Source organism: Paroedura picta, chromosome 1 (genome assembly GCF_049243985.1).
Source record: "Paroedura picta isolate Pp20150507F chromosome 1, Ppicta_v3.0, whole genome shotgun sequence".
Taxonomy (NCBI): domain Eukaryota; kingdom Metazoa; phylum Chordata; class Lepidosauria; order Squamata; family Gekkonidae; genus Paroedura; species Paroedura picta.
Window position 1 is genome coordinate 20,772,989 of NC_135369.1, and position 22,481 is coordinate 20,795,469.

A 22,481-nucleotide genomic window follows, 5' to 3' on the forward strand; every position below is an offset into this window, starting at 1 on the left:
TCAGAAGGGACCTCCAGGGTCATCTAGTCCAACCCCCTGCACAACACAGGAAGCTCACAACTACCTGCCCACCCACAGTGTCCCCAGTTCCATGCTCAGGTGATGCCTACCCCTCAACCCATAGAAAACCGGAATTCCTGGCTAGTTTGGCCTGGAGGAAATTTGCCTCTGGACCCCAAAGTGGCAATCGGCATTTCCCTGGGCCTGCAAGAAAGGGCCACAGGAGCCAAGCACCAACATATCTTTTCCCACGCACCTACTACTCCCTGTGGCCCTTGCCCACATCTCCTTTGCTCCGAATTTATCCCCTTTTGTTTGCTTTGTTTTGGTTTCACCCGTGGTCCTTGATAAGAGAAACCAACATTCTTGGCCTCGTAGCCAAGTTTCCTATTGGTGCAAGGCAGTAAGCTGCCAATGGGCCACTGAAGCCTTGCTTGCAAATCAAGAGCTGTCAAAGAAAATGTCAGCCAGTAAAAGACATTTCCCTGGCACACTTTGTCCCCTCCTTGCTCCTCTGTCTGGACAAGCTTCTTCTCAAGGGCAGAGCGTGTTCTGTTTTGGTGACCTTTCTTCCATGACTGTCTGGAGAGTTTCTGCATGATGGAACTGGTTTTCCTTGCTTCATTTAACAGTATTTCCTAGATACTTTTCAAAGGCTTGGCTCAGAACATTCAGAACCTTTGGCATTTGCAAAAAAAAAAAAAACAACCTTGTTTTATTCCAGAGTCCTGACATGTGTTATCAAGCAGGCAGGCACACACAGACCTGATCTGAAATGCACTTAGATTTTTTATTTCTCGTGTTGATTCTCAAGTTCTGAAGTTATGCATAGCTAGAGTTATCACTGGGTTTTGCCTCAAACTTTTGAGGAGGATATATAAGTTCCTAAATGTCCCCCATTCAAGAGAGATAGCCAAGATAGTTTGCTGCCGCAGACAGAGAAAAGCATGCTGTAGCATCTTAAAGACCTTCTAAATTATTGTCATTTAACTCTTTGTTAACTCTGGCCTGCTAATGCTTATGCCACCACTAACCAAGTAGCTATTAAAAGAATTCCAGGATTGGCCAAATTGTAGCTCTCCAGATGTCCATGGACTACAATTACTATTAGCCCCTGCCAGCATGCTGTTTACTTGGAGAACCAAAAGTCAAACTACACATTATATCGGCAACTGACTGACTGATTTATAGTGTGTGTTCTCACTGAGACTCCTGACAAAGGAGATCTGTAGTCAAAGAATCATAGAATTGCAGAGTTGGAAGGCACCTCCTGGGTCATCTAGTCCAACCCCCTGCACAACGCAGGACACTCACTACCCTATCACTCCTCCACTGTAACCTGTCACCCCCTTGAGCCTTCACAGAATCAGCCCCTCTGAGGTCCCTTAGCAGTCGACTTAGGTCACAGCTACTGAAGAATCAAAACTCCCTCCCTCATTGCGGATAGGGCTGCCAACTGGCCAATTTCCCACAAACATGACCATCCCCCCCCTCCCCACACACACACACTTTTGGCCAGTTGTGAGGTGAGTTTCTCCACCACCCACATAATGAAACAAATAGGAGTGAGGCCAATTTTTAACTGTTTAGGGCCTTTTAAAGGGATCACTTGGGCATGAAATTGGGGTCACCGTGGGTGGGCAAGTAGCTGTGAGGTCCTGCATTGTGCAGGGGGTTGGACTAGATGACCCTGTAGGTCTCTTCCAGCTCTATGATTCTATGAATTTCATGTGCTGTGCTGCTCCCTTACGGCCTTTCCAGCACTAGGCTTCTTGCCAGTTTTAACTTCCATAGTCAGCCCTGTCTTTTCTGGTTGTCATAAGCAGCTTCTCTGAAAACACTGTGGTGGCCTTTGACTGCTTTTCCTGCTCTTCTTTCCCTCCTGATGGTTCCTCAGCCAGAGAAAGGGAGCATGCTGAACACCCTGGATGAATTAGTATTTTCTGCTGCTTCTGCCCACTGACTCTCAACTTGGTCCCTGACTTCACTGAGTTTCACGTCTTCAATCCACTGGTCCCACAGAGAGGGTTAGGAAGACCAGGTCTGCCATGGTCCTGGCATGGATGCCCTTCATTGCCACTAGGGTGGCCAGCAAGGGCTGAAAACCAAAGGAGATTCACTGCAGAGGGCTTGTTTGGGATATAACTATTTCATTGGCAACATGAAATAATTTCCAGCATGAACTGGAAGTGCTGTCAGTGATGGCATGACCTGGGATAACCTGGAAGTGATGTCACATCTCTCTAGTAATTTCCAGAAGCTCTATGGTATAAATCAAAAGGAAAACCTCGAAGGAACTACAGTAACCTCTAGGAATTGCCCCCAAATCTATCCCATACATCCGGGCATTTCATAGAGAGGTGTGATGTCACTTTCACGTTTTCCCAGGAGTGACATCACCCCCCCTCCCCCGACTCCCTACAACAGCGTCACTTTCAGGTTCACAGGTGATTTGATGTTACACATTGGTATGACACTGAAGATCTTGTCCTATCCCCTGAATTCTCGCACTTGGGTGCCAGTTACTGGGTCCCTGATTGCTTCCCTTCCTTTGCCAGATTTTGTACCTTCCAAGAATTAGTAACCATTCCTGGGGAAGCTACTGTATTTGGCTTTATCATGGAGTTTCCAGCAGTTCCTTGAGAGGCATGACATCACTTCCTCCAATGCAGGAAAAATAGGCAGGAAATACAGGGCGGAGGAAATAGCTCCCCTCATATTCGCCTGCCTTTTTAGGAAACAGTTAAAATCAACCATTCCTGTCTCGCTGCTAAGGCCCTGACCCCATTTGCCCCACAATTACTGTTTAAGATCAAAGTATACATTGGGGAAGAGGATCCCATGAAGGACCGCCAAATATAACACATACTTTGGCCCTGAAACTTCAAGTCAGATGCGGAGAGTTGGCAGCCCAACACACAAGCTCAGCAACTTAAGTTCAAAAACGGAAATTCCGAGGGAGATCCCTAATAAAAAAGTGGCCAGCTTTGTACTCTGTGGTCCCACGGAGCTTTTTAATCTTGTCTTTTTCATCTGCAGAAAATGGCTCCATTCGGGCGGCGGCTACCACCGCCGTGGCTGAAGCCTGGTGTCTGAGTGATAAACCTGCTTTCCCTAGATTAGTCACAGAGCTGAGTCTTTAAGATTCCATTCAGGCTCTGAGTCTCTCACTCTTTCCCCTGTGAATGCCGGAGCCTGCCCAAAGAACCTTTTATTTCCTCCCTTGTTTCTGAATACCCCTGGCACAAAAGAGAGTGCCCCCACTCTCAGCACCCTTTTCTCCTCCAGAGAATAAATCTTAGCAGGTTCTGAGGCAGTTAACACTGGCCTGGCCATACTTCCCTGCACTGGCTCATTGCTAGGTATCTTTCTGGTATTGTTTGTCTCCTCTGGTTAAAATTCACCACAAACGGAGTTGGACACGGCCGAAAGACCACCTGGGTACAGGGTTTATTTCGGGGTAACGGCCACTTTGATTTAATTTAGTTCGCGTTTTAATTTTCTCCCGCAAATCAAGACCCAAGGAGGTCTACAACAGAGTCATACTAAATATTTATGGCACACCAACGAGAAGTACTAAAACCTGACTCGCTCTCAATTTCAAGGCCGATAGTCTTCCAACCTGAATGTTTGATTGTGTCCTTGTTCACTGGTGAGTTTCAGCTTAACTGGGAAGTTTTCTCAATAAGGTTGGTATGACGTGAGTAAGCCTTTATAATTGGCAAGACAAAGGGGGGGAAAATTACCACCTGTGTGGTGTCACTTTTGGGGAAACCTGGAAGTGCCTCACAAGGAACTGCTGGAAACTCTATGGTAAAACCAAACAATTGCCAGCAATTCCTAGAGCAGCAGTTCTCAGCCTTGGGGGCGTGACCCAAATGGGGTCACTTGGCCCCTTACCCGGGGTCGCCAGGTTGTCCAGTGCCACAGCTGCGGCGGCAGCTGGGGGCAGTGGGTGGCAGTGGGCGGCAGCGTGTGGAGGCGGGTGGTGGCAGCGGCGGGTAGAGGCCGGCGGAGGTGGCGAAGCCATGGCAATGGCCGCCTCCACACGCCTCAATTGTTGTGCGCATGTGCACGCTGCCACACCAGCCGCTGCCGAGAGACCACTGTCCTAAAGAGATCCAATGTCACTTCCAGGGAAAACTTGGAAATTTTTAAACAGAGGCTAGATAGCCATCGGCCGGAGAGGCTGATTCTGTGAAGGCAAAGGGGTGCTAGTTTACAGTAGATGAGCAATTGGGATGTGAGTGTCCTGCATAGTGCAGGGGGTTGGACTAGATGACCCAGGAGGTCCCTTCCAACTCTATGATTCTATGATGTCAGTCCTATTTAGTAATCAGTCCTGTTTAGCTTTTACCATAGAGTTTCCAGCCAATCCTAGAGAGAGATGTGAAAGTCAGTTATGAGTGTCTCCGAAAGTGATGCCACGTAGTCACGGATGGTCACACCCACATCCTTACCCCACCTGGCCTATCACTGGTGGTTGGGGTAGGCCAAACAACCCTTCCCAGTAGTATGACTGGGAATAAGTTGCCCGCTACAAGCTGAGTTCATTTAATCAAAGTGATTTTCAAGTCAAGCCTATTTCTTTTACAAGTTAATTGACCCAAATTTTCTGAATACACTGTTTTGATTTCAAAATTCCAGAGGTTTTCTTGCCACAGCTTACCACTGCTTTCCTGGCCATACCCATGGAGTTAGATAGATGCATTTTAAGTGGCTACCAATTTTTGCAGCAGTTGCATCAAAATGAGGAATAATATAGGTGTGACATGTAACACTAGGTACAAAAAAATGGCACTAAACAAATCAGGACCACCAGCGGTTAAAAATGGACAAACTAAAAGGTTCAAACCAATAATATACAAGACCAAAAAGAAGCAAAAGGTCCTTATTTGTATAAAGGTAAAGGAATCCCGTGTGCAAGCACGAGTCATGTCTGACCCTCGGGGTGACACCCTCCAGCGTTTTCATGGCAGACTCAATACGGGGTGGTTTGCCAGTGCCTTCCCCAGTCATTACCTTATTTGTATATCCCTAAATTAATTGTCATTCTGTTATGCCAGGGGTGGCCAAACTGTGGCTCTCCAGATGTCTACAGACTACAATTCCCATGAGCCCTTGCCAGCATGAATAAGCAACAGCTCAATGGCATGCCTTACCTTACTTTATATGGGCTTTAGCACTGCAGCACAGACACAAAAAAATTTATGCAATCAAACATGCATTAATAGATTTATAGAGTAGGAAGGGATCTCCTGGGTCATCTAGTCCAGCCTCCTGCAGAATGCAGGAAACTCAAAACTACATGCCCATGGACAGTGACTCCAAGTTCATGACCAGATGATGCTTCCCATATCAATACTGCTTTTAAAAATGTTTTACCAAAGCACAGCTACGATGGTAAGAAGAAGAAGAGTTGGTTCTCATATCCCGCTTTTCTCTACCCAAAGGAGAGAAGTGGCTTACAGTCGCCTTCCCTTTCCTCTCTCCACAACGGACACCCTGTGAGGTGGGTGAGGCTGAGAGAGCCCTGATATTACTGCTCAACCAGGACAGTTTTATCAGTGCTGTCACGAGCCCAAGGTCACCCAGCTGGTTGCATGTGGGGGAGCGGAGAATCAAACTCGGCTTGCCAGATTAGAAGTCTGCGCTCCTAACCACTACACCAAGCTGGCTCTCAGAGGGACTCAAACAAATCACAGAGCTGAAGGAACTGCAACCAACTATGTGTTACATTGCTTTTAAAAACTGCTGCGGTCCGCGTGCACCCGCTGTCACTCCACCCCCAATCCACCAGAATGCCTCCCACACCCCACCCACCCATCCCCTAGCGTCCACTTTATTTTAACTAAAGTGGGCTTAAAAGCCAGTGATGATTATAAATCAAATACTGTATACACAACATTTTATGCGAAATACGGACATTGGCAAAACTTAAATGACCCCCAATGCTTTGATTCTACTTCATAAGCAATGCCAAGTAATTTGGAACAGAATTTGGATAAGAATTTAGAAGCATCCCTCTCAAGGTCATCACCCTTACCACTAGATACCTGTCTGGTTTGCTTCTTGTATTCCTACGTTATTCAGTCCCCACCGTTCTGAACTGGACCAAGCCCAAGGAAGGGTGTCTGATTCTAGTCTTCCCTCAAGGACCAGGTTATTCCCTTTGGGATTGTGTCTGTGTGTGTATGGGGGGAGGGAAAGTGAGTGGCAGGAAGAATTCCTATTTATTCACTATTCAGAACAGCTCCCTTGGCCAGCTCAGCTCACAAAGCTGCCCCGTCAGCATGCAGGGATGGGAGACAGTCTATGTCAAGCCATTCACAGAAGCCGTTCCCCAGGATTTTCGCGGCTGCAGAGTGAATCAGCAGCATTGCGTCCAAGCTCTGGCCTCAGTCCAAAGAGCATCAGATGAAGGGATGGTGGAAAGCATTCTTCCCGAGAGACCACCATTGCCTTCTCTTTCAGCTGCAAGGATATGCTCAAGAGTGTGCTCCTGCGGCCCAAAGCCAGTTTGACCTCTGCACATAGGTTCAGGATGCACAGGTCCCTCCTGTACCAATTCATGCAATATTGCATGTGACCTTGCCAGGGCAGTTCAGCAACAGGAGCTGCAAATCCCAGGGGTCGCATTCAGCAATAGACCAAAGTGAGAAGCATCTGCATGAAAAAGCACAGGATCATTTCTTAGGCTGTTTTCATGCACCCACTGGATAATGCACTTTAGAAACAGATTTTCCTGCTTGGCACAAGAAAATCCAGCTGCAAAAGCAGAATGAGTCGCATATCAAATAGTTTGCTTTCAACGCACATCAAATAGTTCACTTCCAATGGTTTGCAAGTGGATTTTCCTTTTTCATACAGGATAATCCATTTTAAAAAGATTGCTAAAGTGCATTGAGAACGTACGGAAAGTGCATTATCCAACGTTGCTAGGTTTCTTCTACCACAGAAGCTGAGGCTCCATATAAAGGATTCCAGGAAGGTCTTACATCTAGGCCCTCAAAAATTTTAGCTGGTTGAGGGAGACAAGAAACACTGCAAGGAATTGTGGTGATTGAAGGTGGTAGGAAAGAGGAAAGATTCTCTCTCTCGCCTCAGATAAGTAGGGTCCTGTTATGGATGAAAACTTGGTTTAACAACCGGAAGCCAAGAGTAGGAATAAAAGGATAGTCCTTTCCCACGACAACTGGTATGAATCACAGAATCACAGAATCATAGAGTTGGAAGGGGCCATACAGGCCATCTAGTCCAACTCCCTGCTCAACACAGGATCAGCCCAAAGCATCCTAGAATCATAGAATGATGCCTGTTTTTTGCAATTTGGGGGTATCTGGTTGTTCTTTTGTTATGCTGACTTCTCAGAACAACCATCCTGAGCAGGAAATTAGGAGATAAGAACGAAAGGCAGCAAGGAAGGAAGAGTTTCATTTCATACTTCAGAGATTTTTGTTTTAAGGAAAGGGGCTTTGTCATTTTCTATCCCAAAAATAACCTTTTGTCATCTGCAGACTTTGTCTGAATATTATTATTATTATTTCACAATTGCTAGCATTTCTTAGGTTGCACTCATAGAATCATAGAGTTGGAAGGGGCCCTACAGGCCATCTAGTCCAACCTTCTGCTCAATGCAGGATCAGCCCTAAGCATCCTAAAGCATCCAAGAAAAGTGTGTATCCAACCTTTGCTTGAAGACTGCCAGTGAGGGGGAGCTCACCACCTCCTTAGGCAGCCTATTCCACTGCTGAACTACTCTGACTGTGAAAAATTTTTTCCTAATATCTAGCCTATATCATTGTACTTGAAGTTTAAACCCATTACTGCGTGCCCTCTCCTCTGCAGCCAACAGAAACAGCATCCTGCCCTCCTCCAAGTGACAACCTTTCAAATACTTAAAGAGGGCTATCATGTCCCCTCTCAACCTCCTTTTCTCCAGGCTGAACATTCCCAATTCCCTCAACCTATCTTCATAGGGCTTTACAATCCACAAGTACCCCAATGTTTCATTCACACACAGTGTTACCTAGAAGCGTATCCCCCATCCAGTAGGCATGCTTTTCATTTTTCTGACCCAGATGCAGAACTTTACACTTATCTTTATTAAATTGCATCTTGTTCTCATTTGCCCATTTTTCCATTGTGTTCAGATTTTGTTGAACTCTGTCTCTATCTTCTGGAGTATTTGCCAGTCCTCCCAATTTGGTGTTGTCTGAAAACTTGATGAGTAGTCAATTGCTGGCAGGGGCTCCTGGGAATTGTAGTCCATGGACATCTGGAGGGCCGCAGTTTGACTACTCCTGCAATATACTGAAGACCCTTATACTGTAAATAAGCAGCTCACCTGGCTGCCTGCCCAAGCAGCCTGCTCTACCTTTGGGTGCCAAAAGATCTCATGTTCAGTTCCTGAAATCTCCATTGAAAAATGTTCTTGGGTAGCAGGTGCTGGGAAAGACTGTGAGCCCCTGGACAGCTGCTGTCAATCACAGTGGACAACAGAGGGCAAGATGGAACCAGTACAAGTTATAGGGTTCCCTACCTCCAGGTGGAGGCCTGCAGTTCTTCCCAAATTACAACTGATCTCCAGACTAGAATCATCAGTTCCTCCAGAGAAAATTGCAGCTTCAGAGGGGAGAAAGTAAGACTCAGAGTGATATTACATTGCTCCATCTGCTTCCCAAATTTTTCTCCCTCCAGGCACCACCTGTAAATCTTCAGGAATTTCCAAAGCCAGCATTGGCAATCCTAATAAGGTAGTTTCACGTGTCAGAAGAATCCTGGAGAGCTGAGGCTAGCACACTGCACTAGCTGGGGGAACTCTTCTTCCCACCTAGTGCTAATTTCCAGCAACGCTAGAGGTGCCTCTATTAGCAGGAGAAATCATTGCCCCCCTTCCTGTGCCTGATAATCTCTTTAGCCCAGGGGTAGTCAACCTGTGGTCCTCCAGATGTCCATGGACTACAATTCCCATGATCCCCTGCCAGCAAATGCTAGCAGGGGCTCATGGGAATTGTAGTCCATGGACATCTGGAGGACACAGGTTGACTACCCTTGCTTTAGCCATCTCCATGGATGGCTGTGGTCTCTATTCCATCCCCTCCAATATTTCATACAGAGAAACAGGGACGTACTTGTAACCCCTCAGTTTTTTGTATCAAAGATTACTGCCTAAACTCTCTCCCTTCACAATGCAGGAATCTCCACTCTGCTGCATTCATTTTTTCAACATGAAAAAAGGGAGGTTCACAATGGAAAATCAACAGAAGAACAAGGAACTTTTCCAAGGCAATATACTTGAGATAATGTATATATTGAATTCCAATACAATTTCTTTTATATACAAGAAGAAACAACCATAATGATTTCTAGATAATTTCTGTTTTCAGGGACTTCTTCAGTGGTTGTGTCCTCCAATCCTCCAATATCAGTTTATTGTAGCAAAAGTAGAAAAATCCTATCGCCTTTCCTTATATTACTTTGATTAACATTTCCCGGTACCTTTGAGCCTATTGCCTATTGATACTAAAACAGTAATATAAGCAAAGGCAGTAGGATTTTTCCTTGGAAATGTTCCTTGTTTTTCTGTTGCATTCATTTTTTCAGCAGTCACTGTGTCCTGCACCTTTAAAAGCCAAAATGGTTTAGGGAGTTTAGGTTAAAGAAATGCTAAGGAAAATAAAAGCAGTGTAGAATACACTTCAGCAGGTGTCACCATGTATGAAATGGCAGGCAAACAATGCAGAGTGCCTTTGTGTTTATGCACATGTATTTGCATGAATGCAGCTGAGACACAAGATGCATCCACCTGCCCAGGGCAGAGTTTTAATGTGCAGAAATGGCAATGAAGAAGCTGAATCTTGAAGAATGACCAGCAATGCATAGTAGGCGCATTTCTGCAAGCCACACAGAAAATAAGAATTCCCACTTGGTAAACTGGAACAGATGGTTCATATGGTAATCAATAAATAGATTTTACGTGCATGTGCATATATTCTAGAGTTCTAGAAACCCATTAAATGCAAAATTCCCCAGTCTTAGAACTTAGAACCTGTGCAAGACAAATATCAGAAAACATTGTGCCTGCAATAAGTATATTTCCTATTCCTCTACTTAGTAGCGTGTGTACAAATTTGCATGAGTCTACATATTTATTTATATTCTTTGCTTCAGATCACAATTTTCTTTCTACCGAAACATGAAAGTAAGTAATGGGGGCCTTTAACATTCCTCCTCACAGTTGTACTTCTCTCATATGACTCCAGAAGTTGGCAGGCTGGCAAAGGAAACCGACGGGACGCCATGCCTCGTGGTCAGACACCAAAGTACCCACTGAACACCTCAGCCTGACAACAAAGCAACTCCACTTATAAATCTTTTCACTGGGAGAGCAGGCGATAGAATGTTCCTGAGCTGGCTCTAAGGAAAGGAGGTGGACCAGAGAGGGGACAGCCCCTGAAATACCCAGGAAATGTAGCAGCAGGAGGAAGGAGAACTTGGCAGAACCCTCAAGGGCGGATGTGAGCGATTCTTTTGTGTTTGCCGGTAGAAGACTGACGTATGGAGTTCTGAGCCTCGTCCTGGTAGCTGGGGAAAGGTCTCTACGTTCCAGCTGTTGGGTACATACTGGTAGCCCCGAAGCTATGTTTCCAGATTCCTTCTCCTTGTTCCTATTATTCTCTGTGCTTGAAGCCACACACGTGTACTTCCTTTCTTCTGCCCGCTGCCACTGAGCAAACAGGCGGCTGAACTGCATTCTGAAGCACGAGAATGCTCATGAATACAGCCCTGCTGCAATTGCGTTGGGTTGGCTGCATCAGCCCGACACGGAAGCAGAGTTAACCAAGTGTGCATGTGTGGGAGTCAATTCTATATATTATGCCTGCCCCTATTTGTTTGTTTATGTGATTTATATCCCACCACTCCCATTCCAATGGCTCGCTGCAGGTTACAAAGTCTTCAATAAAAACCCATTAACTTTGAATCCTGGAATCATAGAGCTGGATGGGACGTCTAGGGTCATCTAGTCCAACCTACTGCAGAATGGAGGAAATTCACAACCACCTGCCCACTCACAGTGAACCCAATTCCAGGCCCCGGTGATGCCCCCATCAGCATCATTCGGAGGACAGGTTATTAAAAAAAATAGAGTGAGCTTTGTCATCCTTCAGGGTTCTCCTTCCTCCCTAGAGCCTCTGGAAGCTAAATTTCTGAGCTTGGGGCAGAGGTGGTTTGTTGTTGTTGTTGTTAGGTACCAAGTCGTGTCCGACCCATCGCGACCCCATGGACAATGATCCTCCAGGCCTTCCTGTCCTCTAAGATTCCCCGGAGTTCATTTAAATTTGCACCGACTGCTTCAGTGACTCCATCCAGCCACCTCATTCTCTGTTGTCCCCTTCTTCTTTTGCCCTCCATCGCTCCCAGCATTAGGCTCTTCTCCAGGGAGTCCTTCCTTCTCATGAGGTGGCCAAAGTATTTGAGTTTCATCTTCAAGAGGTGGTTTAATGCACATCAATTCTAGTGCCTACACATGGTGCATTTATTTCACTCCCTGCAGGTGCATATTTAGAATAGTTGATAATTCAGGACAAATTTTTAAGTAGAGTATTTTAGTAAAGAGGACCAGTTATTGTCAACTATATTAACACAGCACACCACAATCAAAGGTCTTTCATCACTGTAACAATGTGTAACAGTGGAAGGGAATGAGGCATACAAAACGATCTTTCAGAATCTTTTTATCATCATTTTGGTCAATTAATTGATATTCTTTAATTACTGAATGCTATTTTATTCTCTATATAAGCTGATTTACGTGCTTTTTAAAGCGGAGGCTGTAAATTTTAACAATAAAGTAAATAAGGGATAAGAAGGCAGCTATTCAGATCACATCATCCACATGAGGCAGCTGGAGTGGAGAGGTGCCCTGAGCTTTACAGAAGCGTGGGGTGGTGGTAGTATCTTCATGAAGGTCTTCACTGGCAGTGTTCAAGCAAAGGTTGGATACACACTTTTCTTGGATGCTTTAGGATGCTTAGGGCTGATCCTGCGTAGAGCAGGGGGTTGGACTAGATGGCCTGTATGGCCCCTTCTATGATTCTATGATTCTATGATTCTATGATTCTATGATTCTATGATTCTATGATTCTATGATTCTATGATTCTATGATTCTATGATTCTATGAAGGTGGGATTGCATTACGACTTTCATTTTGAAATTTAGAGGGAAGTCTAGGAAGAACCTCCTGGAGCTACCCTGCAAGTTTGGAGGCTGTACCTCAAACCCCACCCCCCTTAGGCCCTGGGAAATGCGGAGACACCGACGTGGCGCCATCAACTATGGCGCCATTGACTTCTATGGGCTCTGAAGCCGAAGCGGCCGAATCCAGCCAACCACATCCCCCTGAGAACTTCACAAGCAGGGCAAAAAAGGGATGAATCCTTCCCCTTTTGCTTGTCCCTTGCTAATTCGGGGGTATACTGCCCCTGAATCTGGAGGTTCTGTTTAGCTATGTTGCCTAATAGTCATTGAAAGGAAAGGGATTTCTTCTTGCTGACATCTTTGGGGCAGCTTAATTGGACCGAGCCATGAATGAGCTCATTTTCCTGTCTTCCGTCCTGCTCCCCCCCTCCCCCAGCTGCTTGGCATGTTCCAAACCCTTTGTGGATTGAAATGTCCCCACGATGGAGGAGGAAGGGAGTCTGGCCAAAAGCTGGCTCCCTGAAGGCAGGTTGGTATGAAAAAGCAGCTCTTTGTTAAATGATGCTCCATCTCCTGAATGCATTTGGTCTCTTTTGAGCTGGCACTGACATTCTCCCACACTGTGGAGATTTGCAAATCCTTGCAGGCTCTTTTTGTTCACTGTATGCTGAGCCCACAAGATGGTTTCGCATGGGCTAGTGTAGCCTTAACATGCTGGTCATCCTAAAAGCTGAAAAAGGTCATGAAAAGGTCCTGGGGCTTCAATCAGAACATACCATACTTTAAACCATACTTTGTCCCAGATTATATTAGAATCATAGAATCACAGAGTTGGAAGGGGCCATACAGGCCATCTAGTCCAACCCCCTGCTCAACGCAGGATCAGCCCAAAGCATCCTAAAACAATGCAGGATGGTATCTGATTCAAAGCAGATATTTATGCACAGGAAAAGGGGAAGACCAGGAAATAGTCACCTCTGAGAGCACAAAACAAACTCACACTTGCAAAGTTGTCTTGCCAGGGCCCATTATGCACACTCTCAATGTGCTTTTGCAGCTCGATTTCTCCGTGCAGAACAGAATAATCTACTTTTAAAGTGCATTGAAAGTGCATTAGCTAACGAGTACATAATGGCCCCCAGTTGACCACTATGGTGGGTCCCTTCCCACTTTGAACCTTGAGCTCCTAATGGGAAGCAGACAGCATCACACAATGCTGCAAAAGTGACATCACAGTGTTGCATGACGCTTTAGGAATTCTCCCAAATCTCTATGGTTAAAAACTATAGAGATTTGCAAAATCGCTAGAGCACTGCCTGATGCCATGATGTCACTTCCGGGTATACACCTGGAAGTGCTTTCATGGTTGCATGTAATGCCACATTCACGAGTCCGCCCCCCCCCAAAAAAAGGGTCACCAGGTAGCCTAAAAGGAGAAAGAAAAAATGGCATAGGCTGCTCCTGTAGCAGCAGTTTTACATGAAGGAATCCTCTGATGACACTTTTTGGAGTATGCAAAAAGCCCCCTTGTTTGCTAGTCTCAATAAGTCAGGCTGAGGGTAAACCTGCAGAAAAAGGGCCTAGTAAAAAAGAAACCATCTTGGCAATTCTACCATCAAATTAATCAGGGATCAGCAACTGGCAGCCCCCAAGACCTAATAATTTGAGTTGCCATCTCCGGGTTTAGAAATATCTGGAGATTTGGGGAGTGGATTCTGGGGAAGGCAGAGTCTCAGGGAGGGAAGGGGCTTCAGTAGAATATAATTCTTGGATGCTTTAGGATGCTTTGGGCTGATCCTGCGTTGAGCAGGGGGTTGGACTAGCTGGCCTGTATGGCCCCTTCCAACTCTATGATTCTATGATTCTTATATGATGTCAGTCTTCACCTTCCAAAGTGGTCAATTTCTCAGTTGTACTCCCATGAGTTCTCCAGACACCACCGAGAGGCTGCTAACCCTCCTTATCCTGGTCCTTTGAATCATGATGCAGAGAAAGAGTGATATACAGAGGAGGAAGCAGATGCAGCAATAGGGCTTGACACAAGGGTACAATTAAAGCTGACAACACTGGCTGCAGTTCCAGGGGCACAGGAGGCTGGAGATCAGTTATAATTCTGGGAACCCATATCTTGTATTAAATCTTGTATTAAAAGATCAGCCTGGCATCCCTGTAGACAATAGCCCCCAATTTAAAGCCTAGTAGGGAGGAGGAATAAATTTAATACAATTTTATTTCTACATGATACATGTGATTTTAGGTTACGGCCGCCTTTCTTAACTTTTTTTACCATTGAGAAACTCCTGAAACATTCTTCAGGCTTTGAGAAAGCCCAGAAGTGGTGCAATTGTGCAGAATATGGTTGGGAAACACAACTGTGTACACGCCCACCCAAGACCCCTCCCCTGCCCACCCCCTCCAGGCCCACCATTGGACATTTTGGGAGAGGTGTTGACATATCCATATACGGTCAATATCACTCAATAAACACATTTAAAAAAAAACATAAAAATTAATTAACTCTTCCAGGGCTGCCAAGAAACCCCAGGGTTTCATGAAATGCCAGCAGATAAATTCCTGGGTTAGAGGGATGACAGTCACCGTACTATCTAAGGAACATTCAAAGGGCTTTAGAAGTCAGGTGCATTTTAGAACACAAAAGAGATAAAGTTGCTTCAAGTACTGCCTTAGTGATTAGGCGCTGGTTTAAGTTTGCACAAGAAAAGATTTACAGCAGTTAGCTGTAATCCTCCTACTTTGGTCTTAGAACAAATGAACATACGAATTCTAGACAGTTTAGAGCAAATACAGGAGTTTCATTAAAAGTTCAGTCTTGAAGCATTTGCTAGGGAGGAGGAGGAAGTGCTATAAATCTTGACTTCTGCTTCTGTCTTACAGATAACATAAACCGTGTGGTGACGCTCCTGCTTTGTTTAACACTAAGATGTAAAAAGTGAAGAGGAACTAAAGAGCCTGTTGATGCGGGTGAAGGAGGAGAGTGCAAAGGTTGGCTTGAAACTCAACATCAAGAAAACAAAGATCATGGCATCCGGCCCTCTCAATTCCTGGCATATAGATGGGGAAGAAATGGAGATAGTGACAGATTTTATTTTCCTGGGCTCTAAGATCACTGCAGATGGGGACAGCAGCAAAGAAATTAAAAGACGCTTGCTCCTGGGGAGGAAAGCTATGGCAAATCTAGACAGCATCCTAAAAAGCAGAGACATCACCCTGCCAACAAAAGTGCGTTTAGTCAAGGCTATGGTCTTCCCAGTTGCAATGTATGGCTGCGAAAGTTGGACCATAAGGAAGGCCGAGCGTCGAAGAATTGAGGCTTTTGAACTCTGGTGCTGGAGAAGACTCTTGCGAGTCCCTTGGACTGCAAGGCGAACAAACCGGTCAGTCCTAGAGGAGATCAACCCTGACTGCTCTTTAGAAGGCCAGATCCTGAAGATGAAACTCAAATACTTTGGCCACCTCATGAGAAGGAAGGACTCCCTGGAGAAGAGCCTAATGCTGGGAGCGATCGAGGGCAAAAGAAGAAGGGGACGACAGAGAATGAGATGGCTGGATGGAGTCACTGAAGCAGTAGGTGCAAACTTAAATGGACTCCGGGGAATGGTAGAGGACAGGAAGGCCTGGAGGATCATTGTCCATGGGGTCGCGATGGGTCGGACACGACTTCGCACATAACAACAACAACAACAAGATGTAAAAATGGGAGAACAAAGTCTTTGGTATATGAACTTGTGAACGTCAATTCTCATTATAGCAGTAAAACATTTACCTGCTACCCTCATACTGGCACCCCCCCCCCCATCCGGCATCCCCACTAGTACAGTGTTTAAGAGAAGTGGCTTCTAATTTGGAGAGCTGAGTCTGATTCCGCACTCCTCCACAGGCAGCCAGTTACAACGAGCCCCGTATACCTTTCTTTCGTTCCAATTAAATGATCACTGTTCTGTCAATAAAACAACCGCTTCAGTAGCATAACTCTCATGGTAGATCACATCCATAAGTTAATTACACCTGGTATGAAGCAGAACCTTTTTCCCCCCAGCCAATCCATTAGCCAAACCAGTCTTGGGATGGCACAGGTTCAAATCCATGACCGGGTGATTCAAATCCTAGAGGTTCCTGTCCCCTTGTTGTTGGTCAGCGACTCAGCAGACTAGAGTGTGCCCAGAGGAGGGCAACAAAGATGGTGAGGGGTTTGGAGACCAAGACGTCTCCAAACAGTTCCACACTTACACAGCTGTGGTGTTTTATAAATAAAGCAGTAAGGGTGGCTGAGGTAGACCCAGTCTGGGATGAGGAAAGGAGCTCATTGGCCCTTGGTCCAGGACTGACAATAGGGGGGCCAATCGGGAGGCGCGAAGTGAAGAACCTCCCAATTGCCCCGCCCCCCGATTGTCAGTCCTGGACCAAAGGGCCAATTGGCTCCTTTCCTCATCCCAGACTGGGCCTACCCCAACCCCCCTTACTGCTTTATTGGTCCCCTGAGCCCCGGACTGCCCGCCCAGCCCAGGACTGACAATCGGGGGGGGGGCAATCGGGAGGCGTGAAGCACCTTCTGATTGGCCCCTCCGATTGTCAGCCCTGGCCCTCTGAGCCCCAGACTGCGGGGGAGAGGGCTTTAGGGACGGGGAAGGAGCTGGGCGCACCGGCCCAGCTCCTTCCCCTGCGACGAAGCAGGGAGCGACAAGGATCAGGGGCGACGGGGTGCGGGGGGGGCCTTGGAAGGGCTGCAAGGATGCTGGGCCCAGGACACACAATACTAGCACCCATTGTATTTCCACATACAATGAGCTTTAAATCTAGTATTAAATCATATATTAAGATGAAAACATTCAGACATTTTTTTTTATAACTTACAGTAGCCCCTGACTAATTTGAGCTGGGGGACGATTTGAGATAACAGAATCATAGAATTATAGAGTTAGAAGGGGCCTCCAGGGTCATCCAGTCCAACCCCCTGCACAATGCAGGAAGTCGGAGGGCAGATCTTCCTCTGTTTGAACTTCTTGATGGTCTATTTGGGTCTTAACCATCGGCCTGGAGGAACAGCCCTGTCTTGTAGGCTCCATGGAACTGTTAAAGTCCCACAGGGCCCTTATCTCTTTTGGCAGAGCATTCCACCAGCCTGGGATCAAGGCCAAGAAGGCCCTGGCCCAGGTTGAGGCCAATTTCCCTTCCTTTGGCCCAGGGATCCTGAGCAGATTTTGGCCAGACACTCTCGGGGGGAGGGGCATAGTTTTCTAGACATCTTTCCAGCAAACCTAGATGCCAACCAAGGGATGCTAAACCACGTGGCTTTCCCAAGGAAAATAGCACTGGTGTTTGTTGGGCATACTTATATGTAGCTTTATAATGGCTATTTCCCCACGTGTGAACAGAGGCTGTAGCACTTCTAATGCTCAACTCAATGTTAATGCCTCGTGACGAGAACCAGCATGGTGCAGTGCTTACAAGTAGCAGACTTTATCCGGAGAACTGGGTTTGATTCCTCACTCCTCCTCCACATGAAATCTGGCAGGTGATCTTGGGACAGTCACAGTTCTCCCCGAACTCTCTCAGCCAAGCCTACCCCACAAGGTTTTTGTGGGAGGGAGAGGAAGGGAAGGTGATGATTAACTGCTTTGAGACTCCTTTGGGGAGAGAGAAAAACCTACTCTTCTTCATTTCATCTAGTCCTTGATGAGTTTTTGCCATTATTCAAGTGAGCAGTCAGGTGAAGGGTCACCAAAGTCCATCAGTCTGCTAGCGGAATTACATGACTGCTTAACCGCAAAGATGAATTACAGATTCTGTAACTCCAGGGGTAATATTAATGCGACTAAATTGGATTATGGGTTTCACCACAAGTTGACCCTGTAAGGGTTCCTTGCTGAATTTATGCAGTAAGAAATTATACAGCCAAAAGCCTGGATTTGAAACATCAGAAAAGCCCTGATGGATGAGGCTTAAATGGTCCATATAATCCAGCATCTCATTTCACACAAAATTATTCTGGAGGGCCAGCAAACAAGAAATGAAGATCAAGTCCTTGCCCTCATGTTGGACCTGAAGTTGTGTGATAATTCTCAAATAATTTATTCTAATTTATCCCCCCATGACATTCTTTATAACAGATTCAGGGCTTTCCGTGAGAAAAATAATAATAAGATTTTGATATGATTTATGGATCACCCACTGAATCCCATTGACTGCGCTGGGGGAAAATCAAGCATGTGATAACTAAGTAGAACCTCCATGTTCAGAGGCAGTATAACTCAGAATATCAGTGATACCTGGGGTAATTCTTATGGGATTGCTCAAACTCTTCCCCTATATTACACACAAAGAGGCAAAGAGGGAGAGAGAGAGAGAGTTGGACAGGGGAGAGAAAGGGAGGAGAAAGGGCGACTGGAACCCAAGACAACTGACTTCAAACTTGCATGATGGATTCATACTCCTACCCCACACAAGAAAAAGACATGGAAATAATCCTAAAATGAAGGTTATGCCCTTGCGGAAAACACATGATCAGCAAGCAACCAAAGCTGCAGCCACAGAACTTCCAGATATTCTGTTATAGTGACATGATCATTTGATTCTGGAAAAATATTATTATCATCACCTCCTAGCATGGAGGCATAGGTCTCATTTTATGCTCAATTCCCATGAGAACTCTAGCCCTTGCATTTTTGACTGACTGAGGAATTGTAATAAATATATGCACCTTTAAAATCAAGGCGGTTGAGATGAGGCTTTAAAAAATGTTTTTTGGCAGAGCAGTGAATTCTTGCACAAGATTTAGTAAGCCCTAATAATTTGGTGGTGTTACTTGCTGAGCCCCCCTCCCCACCTTGCTCTACGATTCCATAAAGAAACCCGATAGCCCCAGAGCATCATTTTGTAATAAATGAAAAGAGAGTCTAATTTCATCACTCACGGCTCTTTCTGGAGGCAAGGAAGATGCAGAGATGCAGGAATCTTCCGTTACTGCAAAGCGAGCTGCTCGCGCTGGGCTCTCGGGTGACACTGAGAACTTTTTCCTCTTGGAGTGAAGAAGGATGGGTCCTGCAGTGGGGCAATGCAGAGCGGAACTGCAGCTATTCCAAATGAAAGAAAGGAGAGAATAAGCAGGCAGCCAAGAACAGCGTGCAGGACAATCGCTCCCTGATGCAGAAAGAGAGGGGGGAAATACACTCTTTCTCTCTCTCTTCCCCTCCCACTGGTCCCCCTCCCTCTTAAAGGAAAAGAAATTACACTGCTTGGCCAGTCTATTTCTAACTCAGGGGGCAACTGCATACATACATTCATGTATGTATGGGAAGACATACATACCGTATCTCAAAAAAGGGGTGTGTAAGGGGGGGAGGGACGACAGCAGAACACTGGAATAGAGAGGTGATTTTATTCATTGCACCAAACTTGGTTCTCGGAGAGGTCTGTTCTTTTATTGGCTGCCTTTGTTACAAGGGATGTTTGTTAATGTCCAAATATTGCTGTCCCATTTTTAAAAATGGCCAATAAAAAACTAAACCTAGGTAATGGAAATAAATGGATCAAATTCTTTAAAAGTATGTACAGTGAAGACAGTCGGCATGGTTTAGTAATTATCGTATTTGGATAGGGCTGTTAAACTCTGGTTCTGGTTGCACCGTGCCAGGAAGTTCACCGGGTGACCTTGACCAAATCACAAGGCTGTTGGGCTATGAGAGAGATGACAACCTGCCCTGAGCTCCTGAAAGAAAAGGTCAGGTACGCATCTAATAAGTGACACGCAAGCCAAGAGTGGGAGGGTGGTATGGTGTAGCCCAATTTTGTCAGATCTCAGAAGCTGAGCAGGGTTGGTGCTTGGATGGCAGACCATCAAGAAGGTCTCTGCAGAGAAAGGCGAGGGCAAACCACCCCAGCTCCTCACTTGCCTTGAAAGCCTGGGATCATCGTCAATCAGCTGGGACTTGACGGCACTTAACGTATATAACTCAAACCCGGTAGAGTTTACTTCTACGGACTTGGAAGTAAAACTCAGTGAATTCAGCACGGCTTACTTCAAAAGAAATGTACTCAGGGCCAGAATCCACGTTAAAATTGAAAGGGAGGTTTTGCACTTTGGGGAAGTGGCCAGATTTGCAAACTGGCAGGTGTTCAAGGAACAGAAGAATATAGATTATACTATTCTGTAGACCAGGATCCCTCTTCAGAGGTACTTTTAGGAATGGGGGGTTCTTAAGCAGATTTTCTTGACTCGCCTCTTCTGGCAAAAGCATGAGTCTATATAAATAGTGGAAATCTCCAGAAAATACTTGATAAATTTCCAAGTGTAGCTTGGCTATGTTTCGTAGATCCAGCCACACTCCTCAGCAGAGCTTGAATCTCTCCTCCATTCTAAGGAATCATAGAATCTTAAAATAACAGTGTTGGAAGGAGCTCCTGGGTCATCTAGTCTAACCCCACACACAATGCAGGACATGAAAGCTAGTCCAATCTTGTCAGACCTCTGAAGCAATAATAGAATAGAACCAGGACAATCCGAGAATAACCAAAAAGAATAAAGACCTGTCCAACCAGCTTTTACAGTAAAGAATGTTCCAAAACATACAATGTGTTTATTCCAATGGACTCAGCCAAAATGGTACCCAGATAAAGCTCTATTTTCAAACATAAATTTTCATCAGTGGCAAGTCCTTATTATTCAATTTCCCTGTGTATACAAAGGGAATAGGCTCAAGCTGGTAGGTACGGGGATCAGATCATTACAGACTAGGATCCCCGTACCTGCTTGAGGTTTATCTGGATACCATTTTGGCCGCGTCCACTGGAATAAACACAGACATCAAGAAATGACATTGTATGTTTTGGAAATCTTCTTTTATTGTAAAAGCCGGGGGAGGGGCAGGTCTTTATTCCTCTTTTTAGACCTCTGAAGCTAAGCAGGGTCAGCCACGGAACAATGTTTGAGTCCAGTGGCAATTTTAAAACCAACAAAACTTTTGTGCACATGCACACTTTATCAAGGTCTGCCATGTTAGTATTTGGGTGGGAATCCACCAAGGGATACCAGGGTCACTATGTAAAGGCAAGCAATGGCGAACCTCTGAAAGTCTCTTGTCTTCAAAACCCTATGGGGAGTCAGCCCAAGTTGCCTACAAATTAAAAAAGGGGGGTGGGTGGGAGACTTCTTCCAATTTAAATGGCTCTTCTGCTGAGCTATTTAAGTTGAAGGGGAGTAGCTTAGGCTTGAGGTCTGATTCTGATTTTGCTGAGCAGTTTGATCCGCTGGACTGAATTCAGCAGGGCTTTCTTCTGAGTAGTCTCCCTCATAGCCTAGCTTAGACCAAGCCCATAAGCACTGGGAAGCTAACCAGGGTCAGCTATAATCAGTACTTGGCTGGGAGACAGCCAAGGAGCACTGGGGATGCTGCAGGGTGGAAAGTTATGGCAAATCCACCTCTGCTTGTCTCTTGCCTGAAATGCCTCATGGATGGGGTTGTGTCTGGAGGGTACGCGCATCCCTCCACTTCTGCAAAGGATCTGCAAAGGATCAGATCACTGCTAGGGTCTTTTTGCACGGCTTCAAAATCGCACAATGGTTGCCAATTGGAAACGCTATTGATTTGGCTTAACGCACGACGTCGTAGACAATCTGCCACACACCTGAAACCAATCTGCAAAAAGCGCTTCGTTGTAGCGCTTTCAGGGGAATCCCAAATAGTGGATTCACCCTCCGGAAAGCGATACAGTCCTGCAACCAATCTGCAACACTAGCGAAAAAGACCTGTGCGTTAACATTGTTGCGGTTTCTTCAAAGTCCCTCCTCCTGAGCCTGCCCTCCAAACCTCCGGCGAAGCGATCGCCATTTTTTTTCTCCGAGCGAGCGGGGATAAACGCACCAGCGAGCCTCTTTCAGTTTAGAGGCTTCCCCGGCTTCAGTCCCTCCCCTTCAGTCACTAAGCACACACATTTCACACAGTCATTCAGCCGAAAATCGGGCCCGTGAGGGGGGGGGGATTTTTTTTTTCACTCGGAGGCAGCGTGTTAACGATCAAACGATCAAACGACAGCTCAAACACCCCAGGCAGCTGGATGGGTCTCTCCGTTGCAACGAATCTACACAGATTCGTTACAATGGGTGTGTGTTTTTTTTTTTTTTAAAAGCTTTCTTAAAGGGAAAGGGGCTGTTTGGGAGCATGCTAACGGCTGCCCATTGGCTGCTTGACGGCCAGGGGCGGGATGAGCTCGGCAATAGCGCTTCCTTTCTAGCGATTTCTGCCGAGACCGGAAGCCTGTGGGA

The 22,481-nt window shown here is 45.9% G+C and overlaps 1 protein-coding gene across 3 annotated transcripts in view; it reads right to left on the reverse strand.

The window, feature by feature from the left end:
* The window catches only part of BCAN (brevican), a 69,812-nt gene that overhangs the window by 36,984 nt on the left and 10,347 nt on the right, over nucleotides 1–22,481 (reverse strand). For 2 of the 3 annotated variants that reach the window (XM_077325607.1, XM_077325593.1), the window contains exon 2: nucleotides 19,134–19,293. The gene's annotated coding sequence lies outside the window, so the exon portion shown is untranslated. Of the gene's footprint in view, nucleotides 1–17,668; nucleotides 17,783–19,133; nucleotides 19,294–22,481 lie in introns of all 3 variants that reach the window. The other variant, XM_077325599.1, reaches the window with a different exon arrangement.